Source organism: Oryx dammah, unplaced genomic scaffold, assembly GCF_014754425.2.
Source record: "Oryx dammah isolate SB20612 unplaced genomic scaffold, SCBI_Odam_1.1 HiC_scaffold_23, whole genome shotgun sequence".
NCBI classification, from domain to species: Eukaryota; Metazoa; Chordata; class Mammalia; order Artiodactyla; family Bovidae; genus Oryx; species Oryx dammah.
Genome location: NW_024070207.1, coordinates 9419465 through 9434656, shown reverse-complemented (window position 1 = coordinate 9434656; position 15192 = coordinate 9419465). Strand labels below are relative to the sequence as shown.

The following is a 15192-nucleotide window of genomic DNA, read 5'->3' as shown; positions in this document are numbered from 1 at the left end:
GCTTGTGCTTCTTCCAGCCCAGCGTTTCTCATGATGTACTCTGCATATAAGTTAAATAAGCAGGGTGACAATATACAGCCTTGATGTACTCCTTTTCCTATTTGGAACCAGTCTGTTGTTCCATATCCAGTTCTAACTGTTGCTTCCTGACCTGCATATAGGTTTCTCAAGAGGCAGATCAGGTGGTCTGGTATTCCCATCTCTTTCAGAATTTTCCACAGTGTATTGTGATCCACACAGTCAAAGGCTTTGGCATAGTCAATAAAGCAGAAATAGATGTTTTTCTGGAACTCTCTTGCTTTTTCGATGATCCAGCAGATGTTGGCAATTTGATCTCTGGTTCCTCTGCCTTTTCTAAAACCAGCTTGAACACTGGAAGTTCACAGTTCACGCATTGCTGAAGCATGGCTTCAAGAATTTTGAGCATTACTTTCCTAGCATGTGAGATGAGTGCAATTGTGTGGTAGTTTGAGCATTCTTTGGCATTGTCTTTCTTTGGAATTGGAATGAAAACTGACCTTTTCCAGTCCTGTGGCCACTGCTGAGTTTCCCAATTGCTGGCATATTGAGTGCAGCACTTTCACAGCATCATCTTTCAGGATTAGAAGTAACAATAGAAAGGTCTTACCAGACCTTACAACATACCTCTTGAGATAACAAGATTAGTCGGAAGGTTCTTGTTAAGGAGAAACATGTCCTTGAGCAAAATACATTGTTATACTGACTAAGATAAAGCAGGGCTTCCCTTGTAGCTCAGTCCATAAAGAATTTGCCTGAAGTGCAGGAGATCCAGGTTCAATCCCTGGGTTGGGAAGATCCCCTGGAGAAGGAAATGGCAACCCACTCCAGTATCCTTGTCTGGAAAATCTCATGGACAGAGGAACCTGGTGGATTGCAGTCCATGGGGCCGCAAAGAGTTGGGCACGACTGAGTGACTAACACACATAACACAAGACAAAACAATGTAGAAAAAAAATGTTTGTCCTTTTCTCCTTCTTGACAGCCCCAGACCCCTTTCTCCTCCTCAGGGACCTTGGACTTCTTATCAACCTGCCTAAGAAGTATCTCTCATCCCCCCTCTTTTCTTTTATGTCCAATGAATATTTTCTTCATATCCAATGAATATTCAGGACTGATTTCCTTTAGGATGGACTGGTTGGATCTCCTTGCAATCCAAGGGACTCTCAAGAGTTTTCTCCAACACCACAGTTCAAAAGCATCAATTCTTTGGTGCTCAGCTTTCTTCACAGTCCAACTCTCACATCCATACATGACTACTAGAAAAACCATAGCTTTAACTAGACAGACCTTTGTTGGCAAAGTAATGTTTCTGCTTCTTAATATTCTATCTAGCTTTGTCATAGCTTTTCTTATAAGGAGCAAGTGTCTTTTAATTTCATGGCTGCAGTCACCATCTGCAATGATTTTGGAGCCCGAGAAAATAAAGTCTGTCACTGTTTCCACTCTTGCCCCATCCATTTCCCATTAAGTGATGGAACCAGATGCCATGATCTTGTTATAAGTGTGTATAAAGTTATAAACTTTATATAACTATCTCAGTTATAAGTTTATATAAAGGCCTGGCAAGTTCCCTATAACTCAAATCCAAATGTGCAGTAGCCTGTAATGCCTAAGAATCCTCTCAACAGTCTTAAAGTCATAGGTAGAAGATGATTTAGCATAGGCTTAATTCTAGAAAGCATCCTTCAAATCAATGACTGAAAAATAATTGGCTCATTCAGGAATTTTGGACAATAAAATATAAGGATTAGACACCACAGGATATAAAGGAACCACAGCCAAAGCTCAGAGCCTTGTTAGTTAGCAAATGTCTTCCCCAGCACAGAGCCTATCTGCAAGGCTGCTTTTTTAAAAAAAAATAAAAACTAATTTTCCATTTTAAAAAATTACAAAGCATACAAAGAAATAGGAAAAAATGCCACATTCAAAGGAAAAAAATAAAGTGGCAGAAACTGTCCCTGAAGAAGCACAGGCACAGAAGTACCAGACAAAGACTAAAACAACTATCCTAAATATGCTCAAAGAACTAAGGGAAAATACAAAGAACCAAGGGAATCAGGAAAGGGATATATTTTTTAAAAGAGAATATCAACAAAGAGGTTAAAACGATAAAAAGGAACAAAAAAAGAAATTCTAGAGTTGAAAATACAGGAGCTTAACAAAAATATCCACTAAAGGGGCTCAACAGTAGACTGAGGCAGGAAGAAAGAATCAGTGACACTGAAGATATCACATGAAATGATCAAGTCAGAGGGGCAAAAACGAAGGAAGAAAAGTCAACAGAGATTAAAAGACTTATGGGACACCAAGTAACATATGCATTATGACAGTCCCAGAGACTGAAAGAAAAAAGGAGTAGAGAGGTTATTTGAAGAAATAATGGCTGAAACCTTCCCAAATTTGAGGGAAAATATGGATTCACAAGTCCAAGAATCTCAATGAACTCTAAGTAAGATTAACTGAAGAGGCTTAAACCAGGATACATTATAATCAAACTGCCAACAGCTCAAGTGAGAATCCTGAAAGGAGCAAGAAAAAGTGATTCATGTGCAAGTGATCCTCAATAAGATGATCAGCAGATTTCTAAGTGAAAACCTCAGAGTCCAGAAGTGGCATAACATATTTATAGGGCTGAAAGAATAAATGTTAACTGAGACTTCTATATTATATGTGACTAAACTGTCCTTCAAAAATGAAGGAGGAATTAAAACATTCTCAGATAAACAATGTTCAATATCAAAAAGGAAATTCTAGCCACAGAAAATAGACAAGAAAATTAAATAAAAGGCATCCAAATTGGAAAAGAAGAAGTAAAATTATCTGTTTGCAGATCACATGTTCTTGTATGTAGGACATTCTAAATATTCCTACCCCCCAAGAAGCTCATTAGAGCTAATAAATGAATTCAGAAAATTTGCAGGGTACAAAATAACATACAAAAACCAGTTGCATTTCTATATACCAATTATGAACAATCTGTAAAGGGAATTAAGAAAATAGTTCCATTGATAGTAGTATCAAAAAGAGTAAGTATAGGCAACAAAACCAAAAATAAACAAGTTGGACTACACCTAACCAAAAGCTCCTGTACAGCAAAGGAAAGCATCAACAAAAGGAAAAGGCAACCTACCACATGGGAAATATGTCTGATAATATTTTAATATTTAATTAGTTAATATTAAATTTAATATTTGCAGATAATATATCTGATAAGGGGTTATTATCCAAAATATATAAAGAGCTCATAACACTCAAAGGGGAAAAAGCAAACAATCTGATTTAAAAATGGGCAGAGGATCTGAATAGTCTTTTTTCCAAAGAAGACAAACATGGTCAACAGATCCATGAAAAGGTGCTCAACACCACTAGTCTTCTGGGAAATGCAAATTAAAACCACAGTGAAATACCACCTCAGATCTGTCAGAATGGCTATTTTCAAAAAGGCAAGAGATAACAAGTATTGGTGAGGGAGTGAAGAAAAGGGAATTGTTGTGCACTGTTGGTGGAAATGTCAATTGGTATGGCCACTATGGAAAACAGTATACAGGGTCTTCAAAAAATTAAACACAGAACTACTGCATGATCTAGCAATTCCAATTCTGGGTATTTATCTGAAGGAAACAGAAACACTAAGTTGAAAATAATTATGCAACCCCAATGTGGACTGCAGCATTATTTACAATACCCAGGATATGGAAACAGCCTAAGTGCCCATGTACAGATGACTAGAAAGAAAATGTAATACACATATACAATGGAATATTTCTGTTGTTTAGTCACTAAGTTGTACCCAAATCTTTTATGAGTCCATGGGATTTTTCAGGCAAGAACACTGGAGTGGGGTGCCATTTCCTTCTCCAGGGGATCTTCCCAACCCAAGGATCAAACCCACATCTCCTGCATTGGCAGGTGAATTATTTTACCTTTGAGCCACCATTCAGTCACAAAAAGAAGGAAATATTACCATTTGTGACTACATGGATTGACCTTGAGGGCACTATGTTAAGTGAATTAAGTCAGAGAAATACCATGTGAGGTCTCTTATATGTGAAGTCTTATTTTTTTAAAAAAATCCCCACAATCCTGGTGGTTGCCAGGGGCCAGGATTGGGGAGTGGGTGAAAAGGGTGAAGATGGTCAAAAGATACAAACTTCCAGTTATAAAATAAATAAGACCTGGGATGTAATGTACAGCATGGTGAATATACTTAGCAATACTTCACTGTGTACTTGAGAGTCGCTAAGAGAGTAGATCTTAAAAGTTCCAGAAGAAGACAAAAAGAAAGGCCATGAGAAAACACTTGAGGAGATAATAGCTGAAAATTTCCCTAAAAGGGAGAAGGAAATAGCCCCCAAATCCAAGAAACCCAGAGAGTCCCAAGCAGATTAAACCCAAGGCAAAACACCCCAAGACACATATTAATCAAATTAAAAAGATAAAACACAAAGAACAAATATTAAAAGCAGCAAGGGAAAAACAACCAGTAACATACAAGGGGATTCCCATAAGGATAACAGCTGATCTTTCAACAGAAACTCTTCAGGCCAGAAGGGAATGGCAGGACATATACTTAAAGGGATGAAAGAGAAAAACCTACAACCCAGATTACTGTACCCAGCAAGGATCTCATTCACATATGAAGGAGAAATCAAAAGCTTTACAGACAGGCAAAAGCTGAGAGAATTCAGCACCACCAAACCAGCTCTTCAACAAATATTAAAGGATCTTCTCTAGACAGGAAACACAAAAGGGCGTATAAATCCGAACCCAAAACAATAAAGTAAATGGCAATGGGATCATACTTATCAATAATTACCTTAAATGTAAATGGGTTGAATGCCCCAACCAAAAGACAAAGACTGGCTGAATGGATACAAACACAAGATCCCCATATATGCTGCCTACAAGAGACCCACCTCAAAACAAGGGACACATACAGACTGAAAGTGAAGGGATGGAAAAAGATATTTCATGCAAATGGAGCCCAAAAGAAAGCAGGAATAGCAATATTCATATCAGATAAAATAGACTTTGAAACAAAGGCCGTGAAAAGAGACAAAGAAGGACACTATATAATGATCAAAGGATCAATCCAAGAAGAAGATATAACAATTATAAATATATATGCACCCAACATAGGAGCACCACAATATGTATGACAAATGCTAACAAGTATGAAAGGGGAAATTAACAATAACACAATAATAGTGGGAGACTTTAATACCCCACTCACACCTATGGATAGATCAACTAAACAGAAAATTAGCAAGGAAACACAAACTTTGAATGATACAATGGACCAGTTAGACATAATTGATAACTATAGGACATTTTACCCCAAAACAAGGAATTTCACCTTTTTCTCAAGTGCACATGGAACATTCTCTAGAGTAGATCACATCCTGGGCCATAAATCTAGACTTGGTAAATTCAAAAAATTGAAATCATTCCAAGCATCTTTTCTGATCACAATGCAGTGAGATTAGATGTCAGCTACAGGAAAAAAAAACTATTAAAAATTCCAATATATGGAGGCTAAACAACATGCTTCTGAAAAACCAACAAATCACAGAAGAAATGAAAAAAGAAATCAAAATATGCATAGAAACAAATGAAAATGAAAACACAACAACCCAAAACCTATGGGACTCAGTAAAAGCAGTGCTAAGGGGAAGGTTCATAGCAATACAAGCTTACCTCAAGAAACAAGAAAAAAGTCAAATAAATAACCTAACTCTACACCTAAAGCAACTAGAAAAGGAAGAAATGAAGAACCCCAGGGTTTGTAGAAGGAAAGAAATCATAAAAATTAGGGCAGAAATAAATGCAAAAGAAACAAAAGAGACCATAGCAAAAATCAACAAAGCCCAAAGCTGATTCTTTGAGAAGATAAATAGACAAACCATTAGCCAGACTCATCAAGAAACAAAGGGAGAAGAAAAATCAACAAAATTAGAAGTGAAAATGGAGAAATAACCACAGACAACACAGAAATACAAAGGATCTTAAGAGACTACTATCAGCAACTGTATGCCAATAAAGTGGACACCTTGGAAGAAATGGACAAATTCTTAGAAAAATACAACTTTCCAAAATTGAACCAGGAAGAAATAGAAAATCTTAACAAACCCATCACAAGCACGGAAATAGAAACTGTAATCAGAAATCTTCAAGCAAACAAAAGCCCAGAACCAGACAGCTTCACAGCTGAATTCTACCAAAAATTGAGAGAAGAGCTAACACTTATCCTACTCAAACTCTTGCAGAAAATTGCAGAGGAAGGTAAACTTCCAAACTCATTCTATGAGGCCACCATCACCCTAATACCAAAACCAGACAAAGATGCCACAAAAAAAGAAAACTACAGGCCAGTATCACTGATGAACATAGATGCAAAAATCTTTAACAAAATCCTACCAAATAGAATCCAACAACATATTAAACAGATCATACATCATGACCAAGTGGGCTTTATCCCAGGGATGCAAGGATTCTTTAATATCCACAAATCAATCAATGTAATACACTACATTAACAAATTGAAAGACAAAAACCATATGATTATCTCAGTAGTTGCAGAGAAAGCCCTTGACAAAATTCAACATCCATTTATGATAAAAAAAAAAAAACCCTCCAGAAAGCAGGAATAGAAGGAACATGCCTCAACATAATAAAAGTTATATATGTTAAACCCACAGCAAACATTATCCTCAATGACGAAAAATTGAAAGCATTTCCCCTAAAGTCAGGAACAAGACAAGGGCGCCCAGTCTCACCACTACTATTCAACATAGTTTTGGAAGTTTTAGCCACAGCAGTCAGAGAAGAAAAAGAAATAAAAGGAATCAAGGTTGGAAAAGAAGAAGTAAAATTCTCACTGTTTGCAGATGACATGATCCTCCAAATAGAAAGCCCTAAAGACTCCACCAGAAAATTACTAGAGCTAATCAATGAATATAGTAAAGTTGCAGGATATAAAATTAACACACAGAAATCTCTTGCATTCCTATACACTAACAATGAGAAAACAGAAAGAGAAATTAAGGAAACTATTCCAATCACCATTTCAATGAAATAATAAAATACTTAGGAATAAATCTACCTAAAGAAACAAAAGACCTAGATATAGAAAACTATGAAACACTGATGAAAGAAATCAGAGGACACAAGTAGATGGACAAATATACCATGTTCATGGATCAGAAGAATCAATATAGTGAAAAATGAGTATACTACCCAAAGCAATCTATAGGTTCAATGCAATCCCTATCAAGCTACCAATGGTATTTTTCACAGAACTAGAACAAACAATTTCACAATTTGTATGGAAATACAAAAAACCTCAAATAGGCAAAGCAATCTTGAGAAAGAAGAATGAAACAGGAGGAATCAACCTGCCTGACTTCATACTATACTACAAAGCTACAGTCATCAGGACAGTATGGTACTGGCACAGAGACAGAAATATTGATCAATGGAACAAAATAGAAAGCCCAGAGATAAATCCACACACCTATGGACACCTTATCTTTGACAAAGCAAGACAGAATATACAATGGAGAAAAGACAATCTCTTTAACAAGTGGTGCTGGGAAAACTGGTTAACCACTTGTAAAAGCAAACTAGAACACTTTCTAACACCATACACAAAAATAAACTCAAAATCGATTAAAGATCTAAATGTAAGACCAGAAACTATAAAACTCCTAGAGGAGAACATAGGCAAAACACTATCTGACATAAATCACAGCAGGATCCTCTATGACCTACCACCCAGAATATTGGAAATAAAAGCAAAAATAAACAAATGGAACCTAATTAAAATTAAAACCTTCTGCATAACAAAGGAAACTATAAGCAAGGTGAAAAGACAGCCTTCAGAATGGGAGAAAATAATAGCCAATGAAGCAACTGACAAAGAATTTAATCTCAAAATTATACAAGCAGCTCCTGAAGCTCAATTCCAGAAAAATAAATGACCCAATCAAAAAATGGGGCAAAGAACTAAATAGACATTTCTCCAAAGAAGACATACAGATGACTAACAAACACATGAAAAGATGCTCAACATCATTCATTACCAGAGAACTGCAAATCAAAACCACAGTGAGGTACCATCTTACCCCGGTCAGAATGTCTTCTATCCAAAACCTACAAACAGTGCTCACTTCGGCAGCACATATACTAAAACTGGAACGATACAGAGATTAGCATGGCCCCCGCACAAGGATGACACGCAAATTCGTGAAGCATTCCATATTTTTAGCCAGGACATGGAAACAACCTAGATGTCCATCAGCAGATGAATGGATAAGAAAGCTGTGGTACATATACACAATGGAGTATTACTCAGCCATTAAAAAGAATACATTTGAATCAGTTCTAATGAGGTGGATGAAACTGGAGCCAATTATACAGAGTGAAGTAAGCCAGAAAGAAAAACACCAATACAGTATACTAACACATATATATGGAATTTAGAAAGATGGTAATGATGACCCTGTATGCAAGACAGCAAAAGAGACACAGATATGTGGAGCAGACTTTTGGACTCTGAGGGAGAGGAGAGGATGGAATGATTTGGAGAATGGCATTGAAATATGTATACTATCATGTAAGAAACGAATCACCAGTCTATGTTCGATGTAGGATACAGGATGCTTGGGGCTGATGCACGGGGATGATCCAGAGAGATGATATGGGGTGGGAGGTGGGAGGGGGTTTCATGTTTGGGAACTCATGTACACCTGTGGTGGATTCATGTCAATGTATGGCAAAACCAATACAGTACTGTAAAGTAAAATAAAGTAAAAAAAAAAAAGTCTACAAACAATAAACGCTGGGGAGGGTGTGGAGAAAAGGGAACCCTCTTCCACTGTTAGTGGGAATGCAAACTAGTATAGCCACTATGGAGAACAGTATGGAGATTCCTTAAAAAACTAGAAATAGAATTGCCATACGACCCAGCAATCCCACTGCTGGGCATACACACAGAGGAAACCAGAATTGAAAGAGACATGTGTACCCCAGTGTTCATCACAGCACTGTTTACAATAGCCAGGACATGGAAGCAACCTAGATATCCACCAGCAGATGAATGGATAAGAAAGCTGTGGTACATATACACAATGGAATATTACTCAGCCATTAAAAAGAATACATTTGAATCAGTTCTAATGAGGTGGATGAAACTGGAGCCTATTATACAGAGTGAAGTAAGTTGGAAAGGAAAAACACCAATACCATATACTAACACAATATATGGAATTTAGAAAGATGGTAATGATGACCCTATATGTGAGACAGCAAAAGAGACACAGATGTAAAGAACAGTCTTTTGGACTCTGTGGGAGAAGGTGAGGGTGGGATGATTTGAGAGAATAGCATTGAAACATGTATATTATCATATGTGAAACAGATTGCCAGTCCAGGTTCAATGAATGAGACTGGGTGCTCAGGGTGGTGCACTGGGATGACCCTGAGGGATGGGATGGGGAGGGAGGTGGGAGGGGGGTTCAGGATGGGGAACAGATGTACACCCATGGCTGATTCATGTCAATGTATGGCAAAAACCACTACAATACTGTAAAGTAATTAGCTTCCAATTAAAATAAATAAATTTAAAAAATAATAAAAATAAAAGTTCTCATCAGAAGTGTAATTATGTGGGGTGATGGATGTTAACTAGACTTATTGTGGTGATCATTTTGCAATATATACAAATAGGGAATCATTGTGATGTACGTGTAAAAATACAATGCTATATATCAAATATATATATACATGCATATGTATCAAAAAACAAAATACTCAGGAATAAACTTAACCAAAAGGTGAAAGACTTTTATGCTGAAAATTGTAAAAGGTTACTGAAAGAAATTAAGGAATACACAAACAAATAGAAAGCCATCCATGTCTAGGAATTAGAAAATTCAATATTGTTATGATGCCACCAAAAGCAATCCCTATTAAAATCCCAATGACATTTTGGCAGAAATTTTAAAAAAATATCCATCCTAAAACTCCTATAGTATCTCAAGGGATTTTGAATAGTTACAAAAATCTTGAAGAAAAAAAAGTTGGAGACCTCATACTTCCCGATTTTGAAACTTACTACAAAGCTACAATAAACAAAACCGTGTGTTACTAGCAAATACAGACATGTAGATCAATGGAATAGAATTGGGAGTCCAGAAATAAATCTTCACATATATGGTCAATAGTCACACGATTTTCAACAAGGGTGTCAGGGCCATTCAGTGGGGAAGGGCAGTCTTGAACAAATGGCACTGGGAATACTGGATATCCACATGCTGAAGGATGAAGTTGGATCTTTACCTTAAACCAGATACAAAAATTAATTTGAACTGGACCAAAGACTTAAATTTAAGAGATTAAATCTATAAAACTCTTAGAAAAAAACACAGAAGAAAGGGTTCATGACACTTGATTTGCCAAAGTTTTCTTGGAAATGATACCAAATGCACAGGCAACAAATAAAAAAAAAGATAAGTTGATCTCTATCAAAATGTAAAACTGATGTGCATCAAAGGACACTATCAACACAATAAAAAGGCACCCCACAGCATGGGGCAAATATTTGTAAGCCATGTACTTGATACGGGATTAGGATCCAAAATATATTTTTTAAAACCCCTACAACTCAACAACAACAAAAAACCAAACAACCAGATTAAAAAATGGGGAAAGGAATTAAATAGACATTTATCCAAAGATATACAAACAGCCAAAAAGCTCATTAATCCTTAGGTGTGAGATAACAGAAAACATATATATTTGGTTACATTCTTGGTTTCTAGCACAGAACTCTGAAAACCCTTTCCCAAGAGCACTAGGAGCACCTCTTATTCTAATATTTGGTCTTTCACCCCAGTGGTAAGAGCACTAGGAGTATCTTTTGTTCTAATGAGGCAACTCCAGGTAAGTTCCTAGATGGGGCCTGGTTATCAGAATGACCAAGCTAGGATCAGAAGCTTGGACTTTTGGCTCCACTTTCTCCCTATCCTGTAGAGAGGGGAGAGAGATTGGAAATAGAGCAATAATTGATCATACCTATGTGATGAAGCCTCCATAAAAATCCCCAAAGTAGGAGTTCAAAGAGTTTCCCAGTGGGTGAACACATCCAAGTACCAGAAGGGTGATGCACCCCAGCTCTTCAGAGACAGAAGCTCTTACACTCAGGACCTCATAGAACTCATCCTATGTATCTTTTTATATGGATGTTCAACTGTCTCCTTTGTCATATCCTTTAATAAACCAGTAAATGTAAGTAACTGTTCTCTGGAGTTCTATGAGCCACTCTAGTTAATAAGTTGAAACCAAGGAGGGAGTCATTGGAACCTCTCATTTATATAGCAAGTTAGTCAGAAGTATAGGTGATAACCTGAACTTACAACTGGCATCTTAAGTGGAGGTGGAAGGCAGTCTTGTGGGACTGAGCCTTTAACCTACGAATTTAATGCTATCTCCAAGCAGATAGTGTCAGAGTTGAATTAAATTGTAGGACACCCACCTGGTATCACAGAGAATTGCTTCATGTGGGGAAAAACACGGACGTATTCAAAGTGAAGTTAAAGTAAAGGAGACACACAGGAGAGGAGAATGGTAGGTTTTTCCAATATAATAGGGAAATGCAAATCAAAACCACAATGGAATATCACTTCATACCCATTAGGGTGGACTGTATTTTTAAAAAAATAACAATGTTGCTGAGGATGAAATAGGAACCCTTGTGTACTGCTGGCAGGAATGTAAAATGATAGGATGTAAAATGACAGAATGTAAAAGTAGGATGGTTCCGCAAAGTTAAACATAGGGGCTTCCCTGGTGGCTCAGTGGTAAAGAATCTGCCCTCCAATGCAGTAGACATGGGTTCGATCCCTGACACAGGAAGATCCCACATGCACTGGAGCAGCTAAGCCTGTGTGCCAAAACTATTGAGCCTCTGCCCTAGAGCCCATGAGTGTTACTTGTTCAGTCATATCCGACTCTTTGCAATCCCATGGACTGTAGCCCACCAAGCTCCTCTGTCCATGGAATTTTTCAGGCACGGATACTGGAGTGGTTTGCCATTCCCTTCTGCAGGGGATCTTCCTGACCCAGGGATCGAACCCAGTCTTCTGCACTGCAGGCAGATTCTTTACTGTCTAAGCCACATGGACTGTAGGCCACCAAGCTCCTCTGTCCATGGGATTCTCCAGGCAAGAACAGTGGAGTGGGTTGCCATGCCCTTCTCCAAGGGATCTTCCTGATCCAGGGATAGAACCCATGACTCTTATGCCTGTTGCATTGGCAGGCAGGTTCTTTACCACTAGTGCCACATGGAAAACCCTGCCCTAGAGCCCATACTCCACAAGAGAAGCCACTGCAATGAGAAGCCCACACACCACAACTAGAGAATAGCCCCTGCTCCCCACAACTAGAGAAAAGGCCACACTGCAAAGAAGACCCAGCACAGCCTAAAATAAATAAATAAAATCATTTTTTAAAATTAAACATAGAACTACCACACAATCTAGCAATTCAACTTCTGTATATATATCCAAAAGAACTGAGAGCAGGGACTCAGACAGATATTTGCACACCCATGTTGATAGCAGGATTACTCACAATAGCCAAAAGGCAGAAGCAACTCAGGTGTTCAACAACGCAAGAAGGAATAAACAAAACATGGTATATACACACAATGGACTATTATTTAGCCTTAAAAAGGAAGGAAATTCTGATACATGCTACAACATAAATGAACCTTGAAGACATTATGCTAAGTTAAACAAACTATAACCAAAAAAAAAAAACAGTGTTATAATTTCACTTATGTGAGGTATGTATTCAAATTCAGAGAGACAGAAGGAGAGGGGGAATTAGTGTTTGCTGGGTACAGAGTTTCGGTTTGTGAAAATATGAAAGTTCTAGAAATGGACAGTGATGATGATTGCACCTAATGCCACTGAATTATACACTTAAAATGGTTAAAATTATAAATTGTGTTATGCATATTTTATCACAATAAGAAAAAAGACAGCACACTAAAACTGTCTCCCAGGTTTTGTGAGAATCAAGTGAGATCTATGTAAAGAAGCTCTGTAATCTATTGGATTGGCCCAAAAGTTTGGGTTTTTCTGTAACAACTTGTGGAAAAACTCACTTTCAGGCCAACCCAACATATGGGCCTTCACAAATAGTAACTCTTTTTAATCATCACCCTGTTTATCCCAACCTGATACCATTATCCACATGCTCAATCAAGCCCTGCTCACCTAGCAGCATACTGTTGGAGTTTAAGTGCTATCCAGTGATATCCACCTTCATTTCGCTAGGCCCTGGATTCCATGTGCCAAGGCAATGGTCTCCCAGATTTCTGGTTCTGAAACAGAACAAGACCCCAAATTGACAAAAGTTTTAGACAAGCCTGGTGGTTTCTATAGAAAAAACTCAAAAGACTTCCTCCTTTTAATCAGTTTTCCCCAATGCTTAGTTTGGAAGCAGTCCTCAATCAGCAACAAGAGGTCAGCATGCCACTGCCAAGAACAAATGAAATCTTCCAATTCAGCTGACTGCCCAACTCCCTGGTCTGCTACCAAGCAAAAGATCTCATAAGGCAGCCTTTGGACAGGTGAAGAATCCCAAACCTCCTTTGAAGCAACAGGATTCTGGGAAAGGAATACAGAAAATATATTCATTGAGCATGAATTAAGAAAAGTAGTTAGATAAGAAATAAAAAATGAAAATGCTAAAACCGAAAGACTGAACAGCCAGCTTTGATGGATTAGACAATTATCTGTAGAGTAGCCTCAGAGCTGAACCCTCAAACATTCTCAGAAAGTATAAACACTGCTGCAGAACCAGTGTGCAAAACCTAGGAATGATGTTTCTTTCTGGAAAGCAAGGCAATTGGTACCCATAGCCAGATACTGACCAGGATCTGTGTCAACATTCAGGTGCTCTCTGAGGGTCCCGAGTTACCTTATGTCTGCAGGCCTCCTAGAGGATTTTCTTAACTTAGATAATGCTACAAGGGCTATTTTGAATCTTTTCCATGAAAAGACGTCTATCCAGAAGTTGCTACCTTTCAGAGGGGGATGTCATTCCATGACTCTCTGAGATGTTATACCTATAACAGCATCAGACAACACCTTCTATCTTCATTTTGCTGCAAACTGGAGCCAAACCAAATGTGCCTCTCTGGGAGTGAAGCAATGAAGGGAAAAGACAATCATGGACAATAGCAATGAGACGTAGGGTCATAGGTATCTAGCCTGTATCTGAAACCAAAAAAAAAAACAAAAAGCTTAGGAAATATCCCTTGTACACATCTCTTCTTTTTTAACCAATAGGAGTGGTTGATGAAGTGACAGAACCAACAGTCCATTCTCCACAAATGGCTGAAGGCAGAACAAGCCGTGGTGCCTCAACCGGTTCTTCATGGTTCGTTATTATGAGCCATTGATCCACCATCACCAGGCCCTATGCTCTTAAGTTCTTTCCCAAAAATGATTTCAAGTTACGCCATTAAAATTCTGAGTTATATTTGAAAGTAGTAGATACAGCACATAAACATTCATCCTCTGGAGCCAAAGCAACCCGAGTTAAAATCATACCTTAGCTGCTTGCTGTGTACCAGGGATCAAAGACACTTCCAGTTTCGATGTTTTCTGATACCCTGCCTGCCAACATCCTCCGTCGCCCCGCCCCCTCACCACCAAGCGCAGGGAGCCCAAAGGCTACATGAAAGCGGGCAAATTTGTTCTGTTTTTACTTCCCCATATCCTCAGCTATGTTGACGCCTTGACACTGAGCAACCCTTATTCTCTAGGATGCCTCGACTCTCTTTCTCTCAGTCCGAACGTTCCCAGCTTCTGCAAAAGAATAAAACTCACGCCGCTAGGCGGGGCCACGCGTTTCCCTTCCCTAACAGGGAGGAACTAAAGTTAAAGTGCCAGGGTTGTTTATCAAATGACTTCCCTGTTACTATGGTAAAGCCGCCGCCACCATCATCTTTGTGGTCGACAATTACTTGCGTTAGCCTAAGGAAAAAATGAATAATAAGAAATTCTATAAACTAAAAGCCTTCCAATTAACCGAGCTCTAGCTCAGAACCGGTTTATTCTCAAGCGGGTTACGGGGAGAGGGGGGCGGGGCGGGGGCCCT

At 38.3% G+C, this 15192-nt stretch overlaps 1 long non-coding RNA gene and 1 other non-coding gene across 2 annotated transcripts in view; one reads left to right on the top strand and one right to left on the bottom strand.

Annotated features, from left to right (window-relative positions):
• The window catches only part of LOC120881324, a 16642-nt gene extending 1504 nt beyond the window's left edge, over positions 1 to 15138 (bottom strand). Inside the window, exons 1-2 of the long non-coding RNA XR_005725285.1 lie at positions 14643 to 15138; positions 13302 to 13408 (exon numbers count right to left, since the gene is read on the bottom strand). This is a non-coding gene — a long non-coding RNA (uncharacterized LOC120881324). The remainder of the gene's footprint in view (positions 1 to 13301; positions 13409 to 14642) is intronic.
• On the top strand, positions 8182 to 8285 carry LOC120882735. Its single transcript, XR_005725588.1, has one exon. It is a non-coding gene; the product is annotated as a U6 spliceosomal RNA (small nuclear RNA).
• Positions 15139 to 15192: the final 54 nt, after the last annotated feature.